We start from the raw sequence: 23347 nt of genomic DNA on the forward strand, positions 1-23347 counted from the left end.
GATTCTTTGAGGAACCAAAACTGGTTCTTCCAGACAAAAGTTCACCTGCTTATGATACTGATGATTATATCTAATTAGCTTAAATGACAAAATCAAACCTACAACAGGGAAAAGATGATGATTAAAGAAGTAGAGCACAATACTGCAGCAGTCTCAGAGCAGCGACTGCCGTGGCCCCAGTGCCACAGATAAGACGGCAAGAGTGCAGCGAGCACCGTCGTTTCCCGAGTGACATCAGCCAAGTCTGTGATCTGGCACACTTTTATTCGGTAACAGATTAAAAAGCCTCTTGGTGCACCCCAACTCTAGAGACCTCTCTCTATATGTGTGTAGACAGAAGTGAGTCAGAATCATGCTGGAGCTCGGTGTGCTTCAGGCTGCCCCTAACTGCATCACTTTAACTTTTGTTCACCATCTCTCTCTCACTTTACTATCTCACACACAACACCCCGTAACGGTATCTTTACTTCACAGCAAGGGTAAAAGGATTGAAAACATACAGAGGAAAGCTAGGGACCAAACTTTTTAATTGTGTACGCACGTGGCGTTGGAGACGGAAAGCTGCTAATCCGTCGTGCTGGCCGAGTGGAAAGGGCAGACATATTTATAGCAAACTGAATCACAAATGCCCAACAAGCTCCGGCCGTGATATTTCAGCTCTGCGGAACAAATACAGCAAAGCTCCATGCAAACTACTTATGGATACACTGGATATTGGATTGTGTTTGTGCAAAGTTGCTCCAGAAACAAGCTGGAGTCGATACCAAGCATATACGTTTATTCATCTGCATCAATTATAGAGACTTTTTCTTTCTGTTACTTTCACATTACACATTTTATAAAGCAGTAAATTTTGCTTTTCTTTGCAGAGAGTAACTTGGAGTCAATATGAGAACTGTCTAATTATTTTATTTAGGTACATTTGAATCTAATAGATATTGAATAATAAAAGACAGCTCAATAGAAGTTTGTAGGAAAAAACCTTTTGATGTTAACTTTGTCCCTCTGATGACCTCTGACCTTTACTGATTGCTCTCCAATGCATGGCAGCTGCGGGAATTTCTATCAATATCCATTTGATGTTCTCATGAGCTTTTTTTAGTTTATGGGTAAATAAATTGAATGCATTTTATGTATTGCATTTTCTGAATCCTGCAAATAGAAATCTATGTACAGTCACTTTATTGGTTATCATTCATCTCAACATAAACCTTGACAAGGTGATGAGGACCTGAAATGGAGTTTGTGTCAGCCTGAAGGATTTATTATGTACTGAATGTACATTTTTCTTGCAAAATAAATAGTTAGATAAAATAAAATATTAATTTAAAACATTGTACTATTTTTATATAACACCATCGACGTAGTCCAGATATGTGACTTTGCCTGTGAAAACCCACCTTATGTCATTTTTTCAGACTGGTCTCATGGAAAGTCATGTTATAGTCACTGAAAATTTGATTAATTTATTCGTGTCCATGGCACGAAATTCAGCTTTATTCGTACCTTGAGCACAAATGTCTCAATCGCACAAATTTCTATAAATAGTTTTTCGTGTCCGTGGCACGACTTTCTTTATCGTGTCATTTTATGTATTTTTTTCTCATAGTTTTTTTCCTATTTTCTTACCATTGTCACTTGGAGTTGGGGTTAGAATCACTTTCTGTTACATTTTTAGACATCCTTACCCAAACCCCAACTCAAGGCAAGAATAGTTTTAAAAGCGGAAGGAAAACATGTAGAAACCAATACATAAAAGTACATCCTAACCAAAACGCCAAATCTAACCCCAACCCTAAGCGACAATGATTTAAAAATAGGAAAAATATTGAAAACAAATGACACGAAAGTCGTGCCACGGACACAGAAAACTATTCTTAGGGCTCAGTCACACCAAAAGCGTTTATGGCAGTTGCAGGCGCCTTTTTTGAATGATATTCTATGGGCAGGGCGCGTTTGCGCGCTGTTTATGCGCGCCGAGCGCCTTGCGGTTTTCTGCCGCCTGCCGCGCACGCGTTTTTGAAGGAGCGCTGAGAGCGGAGGAGCGCCTGACGTCATTCGCGTCTTCCATTGTCCAATCGAATGAGGTGAGAGGCGGGCCTTACGTTGTGGCGAGGGAAGTTTACAGTTGCTTTGAAGAACCGGACTCCACTCGCTCACTCTCTCCTGCGTGTTTGTGCTCCTCTTATCCTCAAACAAGGTCAGAGTAAGCGTCATCTTTTTAAAGTTTCTGCTAATATGACAGTTAACAGCAAAAGAGCGCTCACGCTTCAATATTTGATTGACAAGACAGCTGACTCGGTGGTTGCTTAGCAATATGAAAAGCCGCGCTGCACTGCTCTTTTTTAAAAAAGGCAGTGCGTCGCGCCTTGCGTTTGCAAGCGTTTAAAGCGCTTTTGGTGTGACTGAGCCCTTAGAAATTTGTGCTCAAGGCACGAAAAAAAGCTGAATTTCGTGCCATGGACACAAAAAAAATTAATACATTTTTTTGTGACTATAACACGACTTGCCGTGAGATCATGTTGCATTTTTCGTGATTTACTGTTTTCGTAAAATCATCTGACATAATGTAAAGAACATTCCGTGAAAATATAACCTTGATATCTTTAATATCGATTTAGTCCATGTCAAAGTTTGAAATCAAACTTTGATGCTTCTAATCTAATACTGTAATTAGATTATTAGACTTTATCGTGGATTTCACAGACAGGGTCACAAATGTGTTCCAATTTCTCAAGTTTTTTGGAGGAATTTCAGACAGCTGTCTGAATCATCTGACCAATCAGAATCAAGTATTCAGGATAGTCGAGCAATAATGCATTATAATCACCTGGTCTTTTCCAGCGCGAGGTGTCCAGTGTTTCACAGATCAGTCTGTACTATTTAAAGGCTTGAAGGTCGCCCTTTTCTGATCCGACACGCACAGCAAATGTGTTGGAAGTACACCTGCGCTATATACAGTATATGCATTTATGTGTGTATCCTGCAGTGGCATTAGTCAGAGGAGGTATTTTGGGAGTGCAAACTGTTGGCTCTCAGTTTGAGCCCTGTCAGCATGACATTTTCATGAATCATGTTGTTTCACTGAGATGTATGACTTTCCCCTTTTCTCTGGCTCTTGGACTTCATTGTGTTTTTCTCTCTAAGGTTAAAGGAAAACACCACAGTTTTTCCATATTTTACTATGTTCTTACCTCAATTAATCTTTTTTCAATGCATGCACTTTTAATCTTTGTACAGCGCTTTGTGAATATGTTAGCATTTAGCCTAGCCCCATTCATTCCTATTGCTCCAAATGGATGAATTTAGAAGCCACCAAACACTTCCATGTCTACCCTATTTAAAGACCATTATATGAGTAGTTACACGAGTAAGTATGGTGGCACAAAATAAAACTTTTGTTTGGAGCCATAGGAATGAATGGGGCTGGGCTGAATGCTAACACATTCAGGAGGCGCTGTACAAAGATTAAAAGTGCACGCATTGATAAAAGATAGGTATGTATTCATTCATCTAAGTTGAGGTAAGAACATAGTAAAATATTGAAAAACAATTATGTTTTTCTTTAAGGACTGAACTCCGTTAGAAGTAAGGAAGGAAGCGTAACCTCATCTCTACCTTATTTGTATATCTGCAGTATATGGCTGCTTATACCTGCACTTCAAGGTAAATAAATGGTCCCAAGCTGTCACTGGGTCAGTACCCTTTAAAAAGGTCCTAATATAATTTAGGTACAGATATGTATACATTTTAGGGATGCACCGATATGGGATTTTGGCCGATACCGATGACCGATAACTCTTTAAATTTGGTGGGCGATAACCGATATCTATAGGCCGATAAATATTTATATTATTTTCACAATGAAAAACTCGCAGACCGCGGACATCTTGTATTTGCGCTAGACTAGCATACTCTTCTTAAGCCCGCAACACGTGTCATCTTCGTGCTATGTCACAGAAAGCACCAATCAAAACTCCACATGGCCAACAATGAGCAAGTGAAGTGGTTCAACAAACCAAAATAATCCATCATTTATCGGCTTTCATTTATCGGTCTAATTTTGCTATCAGACCGATAACCGATAATATTAAAAATAAGCAGTTATCGGCCAATAACGATATGTCGGCCGATATATTGTGCATCCCTAATACATTTGGTACCAATATTTACCTCTGAGGTACTACGAACTCTTTAGGTGTACTTTAGGAAAGGGTATCGCCCCAGTGACAGCTAGAGACCGTTTCTTGACTATTTTTTTTCTGACTGTGTGAACAGTTATCCAACCTGCACTATAGGACATTGACCTTTGTGTACGTTGTCCACTTTATTGCCTAACCAAGCTCGGCCAAGATGAGAAAGCTAGTGGTTATGTGACATCCAGGCATGTTTGAAATTTAAAATGTCTATGTATTCCCTGTGTGTGCACATTAACTCTAGGGGTGTTTGTCAATGTCAAGGATACTTCCTTGGCAGGACTGGTCCTTCCAAGTCACTTCCTTCAGAGGCTAGGCGAGGCTCCTCTTTAGCATTCGGAGATCGTAAATGGAACAGGCTAGCAAGTGTACGTCATTGCGTCATTATGTCAGTGAAAAGGTGTGCTTTCGGCACTGTGCGCATAGGATTGTGTGTGATTTGAGAGCGCGAAGACTACACATATGCATCCTTTCCTATATATGGGATTTTTCGAACGAAGGACTCATGAACGCGCCCAACCCCCACTCCCAAATCCTTCTTGTCGTTTATTGGCTGGAACACTTTGTTCTGTTTCGTGGTGGTAGGTTTGACCACTTTGTTTTTGATGCAGTTTGCGAAGCCTGGGCTGTCTACAGAAACCCAGTTTTTTTACAATGTGTTCAGAGGACAGGCAGCTAGCAGATGATGAGTAGATGTTTACTGTATGAAATAAAAAATGTTTTATGGCCTAAAACGCGTGAATTCGCTTAGAGCACCTTTAAGTAAAGATGACATCATACATTTCTATAAATTCCTATGATGCAGCCGCCAGCATGATGTGTCAGTAATTTGCAGTAATGGAGATGTTCATCTTGAAGTTGTGATGACGCAAAGGACCGGAAAGTATCTCACGGCCTTGCTTTACAGGATTTAGTACTCCAGATCTCTCAGGAGAACGTTACTTTTTATACCACATCGCTCTAATGCAGACGATTTGGGTATTTTTGCACACGTTGTAAGTTTTGCAAACGGTGAGTCATTTGGCAGATGTCTCTTGCAATGGAACATGATGATACATAAGGCAAAGATTACCCATGGGCCCCAAAGGAACGCTGTCATTTTCTGTCACTAGTGTTCTGGACAGAGACGCATCAGCTTTCTCGCCTGTTTTCCCTCTGTCTCTTGCATTCTCTCGCCCACTGATATCTCTCTCACATCAGCAATAGCACAGGGAAAGTAGAAGTGCTTACGTCCAGCTTTCTCTGGCTCTCCTCCCTTTGCTATTTTTCTACACAATGGGGTCGGTGACTGTCTCCAGCTAATCTGTGAGTTGCTGTAGGAGGTAAAGCATGCAGGAGGAGCTCTAGGTGGTTACGCACTACATAAAAAGATTTACAAACAAAATCTTTTGGACTGATTCTTGCTAATGATAATCTCAATGGCTCAGTGGGATTTAAAATAAAAAGTTATTATGCTACTAAAATCAAACATAAAATACCATGTGGTGACTTCATGAGAGTACTTCAGAATGATGGCTCATAAATTGTGTGTTTTTAATAGTGAAAATGCAATTTTAGGCTTACTATAGTATGTTTATGGGAATGAGTGACCTTAACGGATAACTCCACCCCCAAAATGAAAATGCATTGATATTTACTCAGTACTCACCCATATGCTGTCTAAGTTGTTAATGTTGCTTTCTTTAGCCAAGCAAAATCAGATTTATATTAAATAATATCCTGGCGCTTAATAATGGTATTGACCGTGATCAACATTATGAAGGTCCAAAAAGAGCATCTTTTCATTATAAAAGTAATCCGAATGCCTCCACCGGGTTAATAAATGTCTTCTGGAGCATAGCGAAAGCTACGTTTTTTATATTTTAGCTTTTTAGAGATAGTTATGATACACGTATGTAATATGAACAGACAATAGGAAAGATATGATTGTTGCCATATGTTTTGTGATGACATGTGAGAACCAGTAAGAATTCACATTTTTTAGGTCCTGCCATATATGACCCCTGTCCCAAATGGAACCCTATGGTACCTTTTAAAAAGGTCCTAACATGTGGTTTTTTGATACAAGTGTGTACCTTTGAAGTACCAGTATGCACATGTATAGTACAAAAGTGTACTTTTAAAAAAGATATGGCCCAAGTGACAACTTTTGTTCCTTCTTGTACCGTTTTCGGAGAGTGTACAAGTCCACACTTTCGTGACTTAATGCTGCTTTGACTGTCGGGTAGAAGTGTGGTCTCAGAAAAAGTGTGCATCAAGGGCACATATTGACCGAAAAGGGGACGCCCTTGAGCACAATTTTCACACCTAAAATGACAAATGATGGTCTTTTGGACATTATAAGACATTATACTAGATTGCAAATCCACAAAAAATATGCCATCTGGTACGCAGATTTGGTTTACTTTAAAGAACAATGTATTTGTGTGCATTAAAAGGTAGGAAAAGCCGGGATATTATTTAATTTAACTCTTGGTTGTGTTCAGTTGAAATTGAGTCATATACACATAGGATGACATGAGGGTGAGAAAATTATGTAAATTTAAGATTTAGGGCCAGATTTACTAAATGGGGCAAATAAGCGCGAGAGTGCAATTCCAAAAAAGCGTCAGTAGAAGTGGTTATTTACAAAAAAGACGAAAAATAAACAGACGAAAAAGCTGATTTCCATAATCACAAAGCAATCTACTAAGACAGGGCTCAAAATTAACTTTTTTATTTGGTAGCACTGGTGCTCCCAACTTTAAAGAGTTAGGAGCACAAGCAAAAATTTAGGCGCATCCATCCAAAAATTAAAAAGCACCACAACTACAATGTAAATGTTAATAGATTTATTATATTAAAAATAAAACACCACCACCGGGCTTTACACGTCCTATGGCCAGCATTTAAAAGTTGGTCTTCTATTTTATTTTATTTTATTTTATTTTTTGCTGCATAAATTCCTAAATTAATATCCAAATGCTGTTGAAATAGTATAGCAGCAATAATAATTTAACAATTACAGGTAACATGATTAAGATTTCATAGAAAATCTTGCACACACGTAAAACACTGATTAATTGTGACATTACAAAAGTGACCCTAATATAGAAGGCTAATATATATTGGTATTGATAACTGGATTACCAGGATGCTTTTACTACTAAATAGGCAATGTTTTTTAAAAAACAACAAAAACATACCATCAGCATTGTCGTATTCCACAGCAACATGGACCACAAGGATGTTTGTAGAATGTCCATTCACCAGCGCATGCGCACATACACCATCAAACACACTTTGACAGACAGGTCGGTCATTTTCATAGCGGAGAGACTCGAAATCTTTAAGCCACTCTCTCTGAAAGGTTTAACGTCAACTCGTATTTTCCGGTGGTGGAGTTACATTTGAATCCGGATCGTCGTCAAAAAATACAGTAATAACCTTGGCTGTAATCGGCTCGCTCTCGTCATGCTCGCGACGCGTTCGACTTTTCACATTTCCGCGCTTCACGGCAACAAGGAATGACTGACGCTCATATTAGCCAATCTGCAGTCTTCATTAAACGCAAGAATTTAATGGTGAAATTTGATTGGTTATGTATCGTTGGAGAGAACACTGAACCTGGGACAGCGCCAGCACGCAGGATCACAATCAACTCGCGTCACAACAAAATGGGCAGTCGCACAAATGCTCCCAAATATATTTTAAGGTCGCACAGATTAAATTTCGGTCGCATATGCGACCAAAATGGTCGCAATTTCAAGCCCTGTAAGAGCAGCAGAAAGTAGTTCAGGGTCATAAATAAGCAGAGCTGATGATCCTCAGGTGCAAGTGATCTACGTACTAACACCTGATGCGCTTTAGTTCAGCACCACGGACATTGCAGCTGAAAATTCTGCTAAGGCAGCCATAGCAGGGTCCTGCAACGGGTCGGGTACTCGCGGATAACCACACAAAAGTGTCTAAAACGGGTGGATTGTGACATTCCTAAAATTCACGGGCGGATAATTAACTTAGTGTTGGCGGGTAGTAGCGCGAATGTGCAATATTTTGTCTAAATTACCATTAAAGCACACTTTAGCCTGTTTCATTAGCCCATTCATGACGCTGTTGTGATGTTGAGAGAGGTACGAGATAAAAAATAAAGCACTTTAATTGGAATGATTTTAGCGTGTGTGATTTATGCGTGTGCAGGTACGGGGCGGGTAAAGGGCGAAATATTAACGTGTCTGGGCGGATACGTATTTAATTTTGATATTATCATGGGTGACGGGTCGGATCTAGTGCTGAACTTTGCGGGTCTCCAAAAATGGACCTGTGCAGGACTCTGAGCCATAGTACATTGAAAAGAACTGGAAGTATTTATTTACCTGAAGTAAATAAAAAATAACACTGCTTGGCAAACAATATTTTTTTAAAAATATGTTCCTCTGGCATTCCAAAAATCCTCTGCCTTGTACAGTACCATGCGCTCTTTGATCTCTGTGATGCCTTTTCTATGAGGAACAATTGTAGCTATTTTAAGCGCAAAATGATTCGAAATAAATAATGGCGCAAATACTAGTAATAAAAATCGTGTTGCGTGAATCATTTAAATAACTTAACCATAAATTTTGCGTCTGAAAGGGAAACTCCTAGAAAAGCATATTCAATAAGGTCAGTCGTAAAAATAACCAGACCACACCTTTTTAGCGCCAATTATCCACTGCGTGTTATTTAAAGACAAAATTATGGTTTGCTCTGCCGAAAGCTGTTAGTAAATCTGACCCTTAATTCCTTATTGGCCAAATGTAAGAACACCATCATGTTTATGACTACATTAAATTTCTGTTCTGTTTAACCAATCTATTAATTTTACTACATTTGCTTCTGTATTTGTCAGATGAAATGACTTAGCCCTTAATTAGCTTATTGCCAAAACAGAATTAAATTTGAGAAGAGTTTTACAATACTGTAACAATGACATCAAAGTGCAGTGTTTCATTAACCTAACACTGTTTACTGATATAGTTTGATAAGTGCTAGCTAATGCCTTCTTGTAAAAATCTTCTTGTTAAAAGAAAGATATGAATATTGAAGTGCAGTGGAACGTGTAAACAGAACCCAGGAGACCCTGTCAGTGTAAGATCTCTCATTTCATTTGTCAGCTGTATTCACGATGCCTGACATCTCCACAGAGACGACGAGACACACCTTATGCAGATTAATGGATGTGCTTTTCCCCTTTTATAAGGATGGATTAACTGCAGCACAACTTAAGCGATCAAATTTGAATTTCAGGGGAGAAAACTACGCTTTAATGTTCACATGCTCAGGATCAGACGCAGTTTCTACTGAGATTTTGATATCGTCTTATATTTGTTTGCGTTTGGTTTTGATTTGTTGGTTTTAGCTAGTGAACAAAACATACCCCGCAGGCTCTTTCCTGTAGCAACTTTCCTTGGAGTGCGTGAGTGAAGTTGTTGTACTGAGCTCAGTAACGGGATTTTAAACTGCACTGCACTCGGTAATGAAGATGTCCACAGAGCAGACGTTATTCACAGGGCTGAGGTCCGAGAGCCCAGGAATGTCTGTATCTACGGGATTACCACCGTAAATCTCTCTCCTCTGGGTCAGCAAGCTTCCCCTGGCCCTCTCTCTCCTTCTTTCTGTCCTGTAGACATACCTATCTTTCCCCCTGACTGAACACTAAGGTGGAAATGTCATCAGAAGTCTCATCAGACCTGAGAAAGCATTTCCAAGCAGTCTTTGGGTATGTTTACACGATGGCAATGTACAGTACTAAAAACGATATCATCTACAGAAGAGTCAAGTTTTGAATAGTTTATGTTCCAATTTGTCATTGCATAGTATGTCAAAGGTGCCCAGATGGATGCCTGAGTATGCTTTTTTGGCAAATATTTCCCACAACCCCATGCGTTGCTCAAAAGTTCCTGATGGTACTGAATCTGTTTTATGGTTGTACACAAAGCTAGTTAGAGATATCTAGATGCTAGACGTAACTTTAGCCTTAGGTTTAAAAATACTATTTTATAGAAGTGACTGCATGTCAACATGTATTTCAATGAAAAGCACTTTTTCCATTTGAAATTACATTGTTCATCTTTGAATATTTATATTATAAATGTGGAGCTTTTTGTGTCTTTATAGGTTCGGTCTTCAGGTCTGGGTTGCACTTTCGAGGTCACGTTCAGGTCTGGGCTCTCTGCATTAATCACCTCTTATCATCTTAGTTCCTGACTCGAGTCTCCAGAAGCATTCCCAAGGTTGCACACACTCACGACCCGCTCCTTGACCTGCTGGCCCTTTGGTAAATGCTGGGATCCTCTTCTTCTGCAAATAAATACAGTAAGGCACACTTTCCTGTCTTCCACAGCCCCAGAGACCAGACCCTTTAAGTTTTTCCTCGAAAACACTTCCCTGTTTTGTACAGCATGGAAATCTTACCTATAACTGTTTTAATGTTGGTTTCGATTTTTTTGCCTCATCAGCATCTCCATTTGGTATCCTAATGGTTCATCTGTTTACTTCTGGTGTTGTTAAATGTGGGACTAAATGTAGATTTTGTAGAGACGCTCTCTCTGGGAGAAGTGCCGCAATGGCCGCCTTTCTTGTTTTTCCCTCTTCTTGGATCATTAGCATGTTGGTTTAACACTCTTTACAAAAAGCAAAGCGGTCTCTCGGGAACGTGCTCTCGCACGCAACCCACCTCCACCAAAGAAAAACGCAGCCGGCTTGCTTTCGTTTAGGTTAGCCAAATAACAAAAGTCAAGCATGTCACCTGCGTGGAGTTGCAGGCATGAATATTCAATGTGCTTTCTCTAGTACTGGCTGTGTGAGAGAGAGATGGAGAGAATAAACGGCATGCTTTTATGGCTCGTTTACAGTTTTGGGGTAGCTGCCATGTTTGAAGTTTCAAGAAAGCAGTTGGCTTTCATTCAACGGTAACTGTAAAGGAAATGTAAGTGCCAAAAAGGAAAAGCAAAACCCAGTTTAGCATAAACTTGATGCTTTCCATTTGAATTATTTTTTCGTGATTACAATGCAGCCCGACATTTCTGATTTAACTAATTTTGAATAATTTTAATCATGTATACAGATCTTCTGGTTGGGTAGGAGATAATTGTATGTTTTCCGCAGAGTTTCCATCTTCATTACTGTGATTACGTCTTGTGTACTAGAGAGAAATCTATAAGTTCATGTACCGTAGACGGTCTAAATCTTTGAAGTTTTGTGCCCTATGTTGATTGAAGGGATAGTTCACCCAAAAAGGAAAATTCTGTCATCATTTAATTATCCTCATGTTCTTCTAGTTTCTTTATTCAACACCAAAGAAAATATTTCGATGAATGATGGTAAGCTCAGTTGACAGTACCCATTGACTTCCATAGTATTTGTTCTTCCTACTATGGAAGTCAATGGATTTGTGCTTACCATCATTTATTAAAACATCTTTATATTTGCTGAACTATCCCTTTAAATGATAATGTTATGGCGCTTTTCTATTGCATAGTACCCCACGGTTGTGTTTGGTCGGGTCAACTTATTTTGGGGGCTTTCCACTGGGTGCAGTACGTAGTACTTGATACTTTTTTAGTACCAAATCGGTTGGGGTTCCAAGCAACCCGAGCTGATACCAAAACATGATGCGAAAACACTGTAGATCACTGATTGGTCTGAGAGAATCGTCACTACCAGCGTCATCGCTATAATGTAAAAGATTCGCTTTACCTTAGTGCTAGCTTGCGCTGTCTCGAGCAAACCTGTTGTCATCTGTGCTCTGCTATAAGTTCCCAAACTCCCTTTTAGCGTTGAAAAACATCCACAGGTTGAGAATCAGGAAACCCATACCAGTGTTTTCCAGACTTGCAGTTTGTGGCGGCACATCCGCAACGCGCACATCCGCATATGCTTACATGCAACTTACTTGAAGCTCAGCGGAGTGCGTCGCCTGACGCCACGGGTGTTTGTACAGAAACTGTCATGTGAGACGGAGGTAGTGATAAACGCGATGTGCAAACATCTATTTGTGTCGGACTGAGAAATAAATGAATGGGAATGTACAGCAACGCTCTCACTTGCAGCGCAAATATATAACGGCACTCCTATAATCCCTCCCACTCCGAAGTGTTACTAAACTCGATGGAAAAGCTAAACAAACCAAAGTGAGGTGAGCTGACCCAACCTGACCCAAACCAAACCGTGGGGTACTATGCATTGGAAAAGCAACATTAGTTAAGCTGTATTCTTAGTGACAGAGTTCTTGTTTTCCACCCTTCCATTCATTTACCATCTTAAATTAATTGTTTATCCCAAATTTAAATCATTTACGTACCTCTGTGTTGTTTTAAACGTTATAACATTCTTTCTTCCAAATGATGGCTACTACTGAAGTAGTGCTGTACATCAAAATATCCCTAAACAATTCTGTGGTTCACCAGGGACACTGTGTGTATTTGAGTGTATATGTGGTGGTCACGTGAAGGCCCGTGGCAGCGTATCTGACTGTGTTCCTGATTCAGTACTGCACTGGGGGGACAGATGGGGACGCTGAGAGCCGCCTGCAGCAGCGGAGCAGCACAGATAGGGAAGCACCCCATTCGCACCTCACCAAGACACTCAGATCAGCATGAGGATGCAATACACACTTCACCGTTTGTCTGCCTCTCTGTCAACCGTTCTCCATTCTTCCAGGCTTAATATGGAGAGCATCGTTGCTCCGAAACATTCAATCTGCTTTAATTTTATTGCACACAGGAATTGCACATGCTGGTATACTGAATAGTAGTAAAGTGAAATTCATAGACATGCAGATTTAGTAATGGGAGTAGGACTGGGAGTATGACCAATTCACATTTATTTTTGATGGAAATATAATGTCTATTTTATAATGTCAATTTGCAAGCAGATTCTGACTCTAATTTCTGATTGGCTGAGCCAAAGCTATATAATTTCTACTCTTGCACAGTGTATACCCTCCTACTTTCCAGCCCTACATACAGTAAGACCGTATTCAGAGCCCTTCTGAAATTCTGTTTCCTTGTGTCGTTTCATGGCACAACAGTCAAGCTTCTATGCCCACGTTCATCTCTACAGGGCACAAAAAACATGTTTTTTTCTAAAACGCAGTGATTTCTTAAACATAGGCAACATGAAAATATGAATACTAATTACAAAATTAGGAAAGACAATGTAATTTGGTGGGTGCTCAGTTGAGAGAGCATTAAGCCTGGGGAAATTGCTACTCGAAGTGCTTGCAGTAGTGCGCTACGTAACTCTTTGAATATTTGCATACACGGAGTTAATGAACAAAGTTTTCTTCCTCTGTGAAGGCGCATTACTTTCAGCCCTGCTGCACACTTGTAAATTAGCCACGGAGAGCGCAGGCTTCACCTGTTGAGAGGCCGTCTGGTGTGTGAAATGAGCTTTCTTTTGGGACTGGGTGTTGCCTCGTACCACTGATCTGAAACCAGGTTTGGCTGTTTCTCTTGTACTAGCTGAACTCAAAATGAGGTAATGGCCCGTCCTGTGATCAGTATTGTCTTGCTGTCTGCCTGGTGGGTGTTTGACTCAGAGATGGGCTCTCATTGACAGAATCTTGTTTTGCATTCACTCAAGAACACATGGCATTTTGATGGGCTATAATGCTTGAGGAATGCTATATTTTGGACCTTCTGATTGGTCCGGTGCAAACTCGTAAGCAAAAGGGTTCGAAATGTCTTCAGCATCCTTATGGCTGCTCAAATGTTCTTATCAATCAAATGTATTGCTTAGATGTCACAATATTTTCCTTTTAGAGTTAGTTAAGTGTTAGTTAATGGCTGGCATTAGCAAAACTGTGTTAAAATACATCAAGGATATACATTGAAGAATTAATCTCTGGATTTCCAAAGTTTTTCAGGTTAGTGCCATGAAACATTGATATGGCACCAGATATAGTGAGTTTTAGTCAAGACAGTTAAAGCACACAAACTAGATATCAACAAAGATATTGGATATAACAAGATTGAGCACTGCTGTAGGGGGACAATGCAATGCTCAATATGACTGTTTGGTAACGGAAGTCCTACCTTCAAGTTAACCCTATTAGACTGAATGTGTTGTTGCCACTGACAAATCCTACCAAGCTCTATTTATTTATACACTTAAATGACTTGTAAGTGAACTAGAGTATATTTTTCCAATTGTAACGTGATCACTAGTTTTATTTGATTAGATCGAGGCCCTGCTGAACGGCCAAATCGCATAGAAGAAGTAGTATTTTCATGTCATGAAGTATTTTCAAAACCATACCTTTTTCTTTGCAGTTTGGCCATTCGTCCAAACGCAGTATCAGGTGACTGAAACTGAACTTTTATAAAAACTCCTGCCAGGGTGAAGATTTTTAGAAACTCTGGTTGCAGCGTTGTTGAGTTTTTGGCCTGTGACGTGCTGAGGGGAAACTCTGAATTGGCTTTTAATTGGCCAACATGGCTTTACGGTTAGGTATATATCAGCATTTATTGGTTTAGCATGCTATTGACAGCGCTTCATACCAGGTTATTGTTTGTGTGGATGCAGAGATTTTTTTCAAGAAGAAGGGGAAAAACTTAAAAAGTTTATAAAGTACACATGTTGACTAGGTTTGAAATGGAGTGAAAACGCCTGGAGCACTGGGGTAAAAAAGCCTCATAAATGAAAACTGTACATCAGTAACTAAAGGATTGGTATGCATGTACTACAGTATAGTTTTCATGTCTAAAGTGTTAGATTCTTTCGATCACTAGTTTTTTTTAATTATTTCTAAAAACAGTAAAGTTTTTTTTGTCTATTTAAAGTGTATTTACAAACTCACAACACACAGTAATGATTAAAGATTGTAATTTATTGAAAGCCAGTTGTTTTATGAAAATTTAGGTTCTAAAGGGTTAAAAGAACCAAACTTTACTTCCGGTTTCCGCTTTTTAATGGTCTGACTAGTTGCTAAACTGAACTGAACAAATACCTCATCGAAAAAACAAATGTTTTGGTTTCTTAGGTAATCTACGTGTCTGTTATTTTGCTTGTTATATAAATAAACTATGTTTAAAGTACTTTGTTTTTATTTAGTCTTAACAGAGTTTACCAGAAGTTACGCGAGGACCAAGAAAGCCGCTTGTTTATGTTGTTACTGCTAAAAACCTTCTATAGAGTAATATTACATCCTTCATACAGTATCTCGGAAGAGTCTTTAGTTTTATCAGATTTATAAAAGACAGATCAGCCTTAAGGGTTCTTTCCGATAACGTACAAAAAAATTCGGAAGGAGTTATGAACGGTGGGTGGAGCGAGTCACGAGTCAACACTTTTTACAACACTGACTGGATAACTTATGATTAAAGACATGTTCGTGTCGTTTATATAATATGCACTTACCGGCCTATTTCCAAAATAACACAAAAGTCTTACTTACCGCATGCAACTCATGACGCGGTTGGGACTTTTCAATGAAATCCAGCATTAAACAAACACACACGCAAAATCTGCTGCTACCCCGGATAAACAAACTATATCCATTGTGTCTTTAATGCTGGCTTTCTTCTCCTTACATCCAAAAACACACTTCTTCGTTCATGCCATTGTTGAGTTGATATAAAACAAAGCTGTTGCGTGAAGTGATGCCTGTAACTTGGCCTGTGACTCGTATCTCCTGCTGATTGACGTGTGGGCGTGGTTTTTAGCGGGAAGTGCCCATAAAAAGAAGTGATACTTATAGCGTTCCCCTGAAACGTCAGCAGTTCCTGTAATCGAAAAAAACTTTACGAAACTCGTACGAACCCTGGCAAAGTGCATTCGGCACAGAAATACTCTGTGACACGTCCAACTGCTTTTTTGACACTTTGCCTATGTTTAGCATGCCATGAGGAAACAACTCTATAACTGTGTTAATAAGTCAGAATGCATAAAAATACCGTTGAACCCCCCCACCCTTTAAGGAAAAAATACGCTTTTTCAACTGAAAGTTTTGTATTGAAAGTTTGGTTTTGTATAAACAGATGTGAAGCCATGTGTGAACGGTTTCCTGTGCATGTTGTACAACTGTGCATACTGTACAGTTTTAAGCTGCAGTTTTTTTCCAAGTAAAAACTTTGGCTAAGTGAGAAAGAAATCATGACAACCGTGCTTTAGAGATAAAAGTAAAGTAATATAAAAGTAATGATCTTGAAAAGTAATGAGCTTTTCTTATCGATTTCTTAATTTCGGTTGACTCTCTACATTGGTTTGTTGCCACTTTCCCTTCTGTTTTAGTACAGTTCTTCATTCTGAATAAAATTAGGGGATGACAATTCAGTCTGTATGTAGATAGACAAAATGAAGAAGAAGAGAGAGGTTTCAATTTCTGACGGAGTCTTGAAAACCCAATTAAGCCTCTTCACAAAGAAACATCAAGTGCTTCACAAGGCAGCCACATGCCTGTGGGAATTTGAGTAAGTTCAATTACTTTGGGATTAATTCAGAGGTCAGGGGGTCCGCTTGAGAAGCTCTGCGGAGAGAGAGAGAAAAAAATCAAAGGAAGGATGAGGAGTGGAGAACTCAGTGCTATTTGTAGTGTACGTATTGTAGGTATCTACTGTACGATGATGCATGCTTTCAGATGACTCAATATACAGTGAGATTTATGAGAGCCATATAAAGACATTGTTAACCAGTTAAGAAATGACAGATGTTTAGTAACAAACATCTTCACTGATCCTTTAAAGGACGGCACTTGACGTTTTGAGGCCATGTTAACCTCATCCGCTTTTTTCCACTGCATCCCAGTCGAGAATTTTTGCTTATCAGCCCAAAAATGTATATCTTACAATAGAGACGGTCTTGTTCGAAAAACACTTTTTCCCTCCAGTGTTCAAGCTGTAAGATTCATATTCTAGATAGCCAGCTCACGTCAGAGCGCTCCCAGATAAGGTGCTTTTCTTGCAGAAACCAGCGTCAGCGGTTTGGACCTGTTTCTAAACTTAGGCTATACAAAATGCAAAGTTACACAATAATATACAAGAAAAGTAGAATACGAGACTGCGAAACTCCAGCAGGAATACGGCTATTGTTATTCAGGAGACGCTTACATAACCGTCCAAACAATTAGATTTTCTACCTTAGCCTGAGGTGATAACGGTTCAGTTTAATGTTTTGAAAGAGGAAAGGCATCAGGGATATAAAAAGACACTCTATTTGTTGAGCTTTCTGTCCCTTTGTAAAACTCTATACTAAGTTGCAAATACTTTGTAGTCATTGGATGATCCCCAGGTAGTTTTCTAAAAAAGCTAACCTGGTCTTGTTTTAAATGATCAGTTCTGATTACTTTTCTTGACCCCTCCCGATGTATTTTACTAAGTTAGCCTATTCTTGCCATTGCTACTTCTCCTGTTATGCATGATCTTTGGTCTCATTGGCAATACACTTGCATTAATTCTTCACTCGACTTTATGGTTTCTTGCTAAAAAGGTGGTCAAAAAGATCCCACCCTCATTCTTGTTTTTGCACTTATTCGGGTGCAAATGATGTGCCTGTACAGTGAGTACATTGTGTAACCTGTCAAATGCCGTAGAGCTCGCTTCTGGAAAAAAAACACGGAGACTACCGCTGTCACTACGAGCGTGCCACTATTAAAGAGTCTCTTACTGTGATGTAACCCCTGAGAGATTGAGAAAAAGAGACTCTGGATTCTCTCTGGATCAGAGAGTGAGGTCAGTAACTCACCTCTCTCACTCTTTGTGGCGCACGCACAAAGACGTTACGGTGCTCGTTTGCTCTTGTTTTAATGGTAAGTGTTATGGCAGGGGTCAGCGTTTCTAGTTGAAATCACTAACAGAGGAAGCCCCCTCTCAGAGATGGAGAAGGCCACCGGAGGAGTGATCTGACATGTTTTATAAAACAATGTCATGAGCCGGATCATTGAAGTGGAAAAATGACTTGCGGCTCCCAAACCACCACCGACGGAGGAATTGAGAATGAAATATACGATTAAAGAAGTAGGGAAACAAATAAACCACTGTCATTAGAAAAAGTACAAATAGGTGTAGATCGAATGGTATGGGTGTTGGAGACATGAGCATCACTTTAACCATTACTAAAGTTTTGGGGGGTCAATTCCCCTGTCTTTAAAGATAGGATAGGGTTCAGCTTATGGAGTACACACCAAAAGATTTTTTACATCTTATAAAATTTTCAAAATGTGATAGACCACAAACATGAGGATAAAAAATCCTAGATTTAACCGTTTTGCTCCTATAGTCTGTCAAATAAGCCTGACGGACGATATGCTGGAAGAAATTGTAATGATGGTGTTTGGAATGATTTTCACAGGAAATTCAAGGGAGGAAATTCAAGTTGGGACACAGCGGGAACATGCTCTGTACAAGTTCACTTTGCATCAACTTCACTTTGTGCTGAGCCATGACTGCTTCCGTCTTCCATAATCTCACTTTCTGATTGGATATTGTTTTGTTCACGTGATAATCTCAAAAGCTTGCGTGTGTTTGTCCTCTGTGTTTTTTAGATCGTAAATATTAAACATGATTCGCGACGGGCCGGCTCTTACGTTCTTCCGATCAGGTTCGGACACTCTTGCGCTGGATTTCCACCGACTGCGGAACAGCGGCGTAGTCAATCGGTTTCCATTTAAGTCAATGTTTGTATTTCCACTGACTGCGTTCCGAATCCGTCACAGCTCCGGCCATCCGCAGCCCTCCGGAACAAATACGCAGAGCTTCTATTTTTGGGTCAGGGCGGAGCCATGACTATATCGCGTGATCATACCTGAATTCGTGAGATCTCGTGTTGTGATCTGGGCTGGTCCAGCAAAACGTCATAATTAGCAGAGACAGAACTAGATATCGCACGATCATCACGTGAATTTGCGAGACCTCATGGGTCCTCGTCACTTCAGCACGCAGCCGCTCTGCAACAAATACGGAACTGATGGGTATTGGCGGAGTGCGGAGCTTTAACACAGCGGAGCCGATCTGCAGCCACTCCGCAGTTGGTGGAAATCCAGCGTTAACACACCTCACACCAAGGGAAAATCTGATAAAATAATCTGTAGAACCATCAAGATAATCGGGACAATGCTAGGATTGTCGGAAGGGGGGAAAATCAGCCCGATTACTTTTGGGGTGTACCCAGCATTAGCCACCGCAAAAAATCTGGGAAAAAAAGATTTTCTTAGATGTCAGTAAAGCAAGATTCAAATTCCCAATCTCTCGCACTTAAAGCAAAAAAATTCCTTTGAGCAACGTCAGCTCATATGTAGGTAGGGGTCTGAGCTCCCCTAAGACTCAAATCCCAGAATCGCCCCTGGGCATCACAGATTGAGAAACGTTCATACTAAATTATGTTTTCACACTAGTAAGTGTGGCAGGAACTGAAAATGAGACTGTGAGCGAAATCTAATAGCATCTTAAAACATCAGCGACCGCTCAGATCCAGTTGTACGGGAAGCTGTGGACTTTGTTTAACCTGGTAGTTTTGCTTTATATCATAATCCTTATTTTAGGTTTTGGTAGAAATCAAAGTATACAAATTGCTGTCAGACCACACTTTTGTAAAATACAGCCACTTAACAGTAATCTGTCACAAAATTCCTGCTTTTTAAGGAAGTACCTGGCAAAAATCACCACACGCACCACTGGGCAGATGTAATCTGTAAACATTAGACTTTCATGTTCGCTTCTGTCTTTCCGGCCGTCAACAGAAGAGGTGCGAAGGGAACTGTGTTTGAAGCAGGCTAAAGTACAGGTTTGGAGCCTCTGCGCTTCTAAATGGAGTTCAAACTGTCATTATCTGTCCACACAGATAAACTCAAATTACACCTCTTTCCTCGGCTGTTAAGTTGTTTTCTTTGTCGCAACCCTCTCTCTCTCTCTCTCTTCTTTCTCACTTGTTTGCTTGGTAGGGAAGAAAAGCTTGAAACACCTAGCAGGTGCATTCACGCAGAGGTAAGCACTCGGCATATGTAAGTGCAATTCCAAAATCACTGTCTTGCTGTGAAACACTTGAAATTGTTCTCTAATGGCCTCGGCTTTGTCATATGCTTTTGATTATAATGTGAAGATTGCATTGCTTTGCCTTTAGCGAGGGTTAGATGGAAGAGTAATTGGTACGTGCATCGAATGCCTTCCTCTCCTCGTCACGGAGCTAAAAGGGAAACCCCTCCCTCGCAGAAGAAACGCACACAAACTGCGCTCGCCGCACAAATACGTACGAGTATATTGTCACCGTTCATCGCATCTCCCTTGGCCTGTCAGGAGTTTTCTAAGTGTGTTATTTATCAAGTCATATGCAAGTATGCATATCATCTGCTGTTCCTGGCATATCACCACATTCATATTCTAGATTACAGAAGCTGAGATACAATTACTAGACAGAGGGTCAGCAAGCAGCCGTTTTTAATATCCATCTTATTTATTTATATATCGCATCATTTATCTCTAGATTTGGGTTGTAGATGAGCAGTCTTCTCAGGTTTGCTATGAGTTGGGGGGTTCGGTCTGAACCATAGACTGTAAAAAACATGGACGTAGTGTCCGTGACATCACCTATAGGTTTTTAAACAGCATTTTTGAAAGTGGATGGAGTAGCCAAACTAGGATACCTTGTTACCAGACCATACTATTTCATCTGCTTACTAATTAAATCATCTCAGGTGATAACTTAAGGCAGGAGTGGGGAACCCTGGGTCCTGGAGGGCCACTGTCCTGCAGAGTTAAGTTCCAACCCTAATCAAACACACCTGCATGTCATTTTCAAGTAATCCTGAAGACTTGAATTAGATTTTTCAGGTGTGTTTAATTAGGGTTGGAACTAAACTCTGCAGGACAGTGGCCCTCCAGGACCAGGGTTCCCCACCCCTGACTTAAGGTAACTTTAAATCCAGTTCATTCAGTTGACACCCGCAGTACCTGCAAAATCTCACAAGGATCTTTCAGTCCCTCCAGAAAAACGTGATTATGCGATCAAATGATTCAATGCATAATCAGCATTTTATGCGGGGGCCGCATTTTTTAAAGGTGCAGTGTGTAAATGTTAGCGGCATCTAGTGGTGAGGTTGAAAATTGCAACCAACAGCTCAGTTCATAGCTCACCCCTTGCTTTTGAAACGCATAGAGAAGCTACGGTAGCCGACACAGGACAAACATGTCATTGTTGGAGACAACTTAATAAAAAAGTTTGTCCATTAAGAGCTTCTGTAGAAACATGGCGGCACAAAATGGTGTCTTCCGTGTAAGGGGACCCTCTGTGTATGTAGATAAAAACGTCTCATTCTAAGGTAATAAAAACATAACGGTTCATTATGAAAGGTCTTAATATACCCCTGATAATATAGTTTTGTATAATATTTTGCATTTCTGTCAAGAGATCCTTTTAAATACGCAGCACTTTCGCAGCATAAATTGCAGATTTCTGCTCGCAAAATATGCGGGGCTTGCGTGATTTCATAATCCCAGCATTTACTTCACACATGCGCAGCCATGTCCCTTGTTGTCATGAGAATGTTAGGAAGTGACATAACGTGACGTGAACATCAATGAAAAGCTGCAAAAGCTGTGTAACACAGTTTTTGTAAGTTCCCGCAATTTCGGCAAGTTCCCGCAATTTCATCGCATAAAATTGCATAAATATCCCACATATTCCATTGCATTTTTTAAGAGAACTTGCCGCAAGATCAAGGATTTTTGCCCGCAACAATAACAAAAAACATCTTTGTTGTATTTACATGTGTGCAACAAATTTTAATGTTTTTCTTTTGCGTTTTCGGAAAAATTCCCAGACACATCACTGCATTGTTAAAACGATCCCTGTTGACGTGGATCCATAATGCCGCTTTGTAAAGAAACGCTAACGCATTTTTTTACAGAACAATAAATACAAACAATCAAGACATTAAAAACATCAAGCAATTTTGTTTGGACAGATGATGGTGAGGTTCACCAAAAAGCAAACTATAGGGGGTAATATGCATGTGCATCATCGTTTTGACAGCTTTTTTGTTGTTTTAACGGAAATGATAGTGGCATCATTTTCAAAAACTTGCACTATGAAAAGCGTTTTCAAAGGTTTGAATTTTCACGTCCCAAAATGCCATCGTTGTGTAAACAAATTGCCAAAACTAGGGGAGTAATAGAACACATTTTCTCATTTAATGGTTTCAGTACAGGACTTCTGGTTAGGGTGGCCATACGTGCCATTTTCGCCGTACGCGTCCTCTCCAGGATTTCGGGTGCATCCTTCGGAAGTCGCATTGGTTGAGGTTCTCACATTTCAGATAAATACATTATAAAATAAGAATTATTTCCCTTAAGATATACAATCATTGTAGTTTCGTTCTAACCTTAAAATGTAATGATTGTTTTTTTAATAGAACCTGAAATATTAAACCTCGATGACGTATGTAGTCGACCAATGCGACTTTCGGAGGACGCACCCGAAATCCTGACCAGGACGCGTTCGGCCAAAATGGCATGTATGGACACCCTACTTCCGGTTCGGTAAAGGCAAACAGCCGGTAAAGGCAAACAGTTTTCTCCATTTCGCTGCTCTACATAGATGGATGTGTTTTACGCGCATCTCACCTCTTTTGCAGCGTATGGCGTATGATTGCATCGTTTTTAAGACGCACAGCTCATTAATGTCAGTTCAGTGGACTAATCAGGAAAACCTGGAGGCAATGAATTTTGTGTACCGTACACCCCTAGCCAAAATGAATAAAAAAAAATTCAAGTTTTTGGTTGAAAACGTGTAAACATTTATTATAGTATTCAGTCAAGTTTGTTTTGCTCTGTGACACTTACTCTGTATATTCACACTCTATTATTTATCTCCTGATCTCTGATCTGCCCTGATCTGTTACATTCAGTATCTTAAATAAAGACAGTTCTTAAGCCATAGCACAATGATTTTCAGTATCCTAAACAGCTTTAAATCATCTTCCACAAAGTGGATTTTTTTCTACATGTACACTTAGCTTATCATATTACAGACTTGAGAGCTAAAATTTTTTGGTTTATTTATAAAAAAGCTTTTTCTTCTTGTTGGTCTATCCAAGCCTCTCTGTTTCCCTTAGCCTCTATACCACAGTCACCTGGGTCATCTTACAGCTGGTCAAAACTGGCAGCCTGTTTTCGTTTGTTTCGTCTCCCCCATTCCCTCTT

General features: G+C 39.9%; 1 protein-coding gene and 1 long non-coding RNA gene across 3 annotated transcripts in view; one reads left to right on the forward strand and one right to left on the reverse strand.

Annotated features, from left to right (window-relative positions):
- Positions 1–23347, reverse strand: part of LOC141365364 (uncharacterized) — a 310045-nt gene that overhangs the window by 39453 nt on the left and 247245 nt on the right. The gene's annotated exons all lie outside the window — the stretch shown is intronic.
- Positions 1–23347, forward strand: part of esrrga (estrogen-related receptor gamma a) — a 231258-nt gene that overhangs the window by 12407 nt on the left and 195504 nt on the right. For both annotated transcript variants that reach the window (XM_055172189.2, XM_055172186.2), the window contains exon 2: positions 10332–10529. The gene's annotated coding sequence lies outside the window, so the exon portion shown is untranslated. The remainder of the gene's footprint in view (positions 1–10331; positions 10530–23347) is intronic.

Source organism: Misgurnus anguillicaudatus, chromosome 7 (assembly GCF_027580225.2).
Source record: "Misgurnus anguillicaudatus chromosome 7, ASM2758022v2, whole genome shotgun sequence".
NCBI classification, from domain to species: Eukaryota; Metazoa; Chordata; class Actinopteri; order Cypriniformes; family Cobitidae; genus Misgurnus; species Misgurnus anguillicaudatus.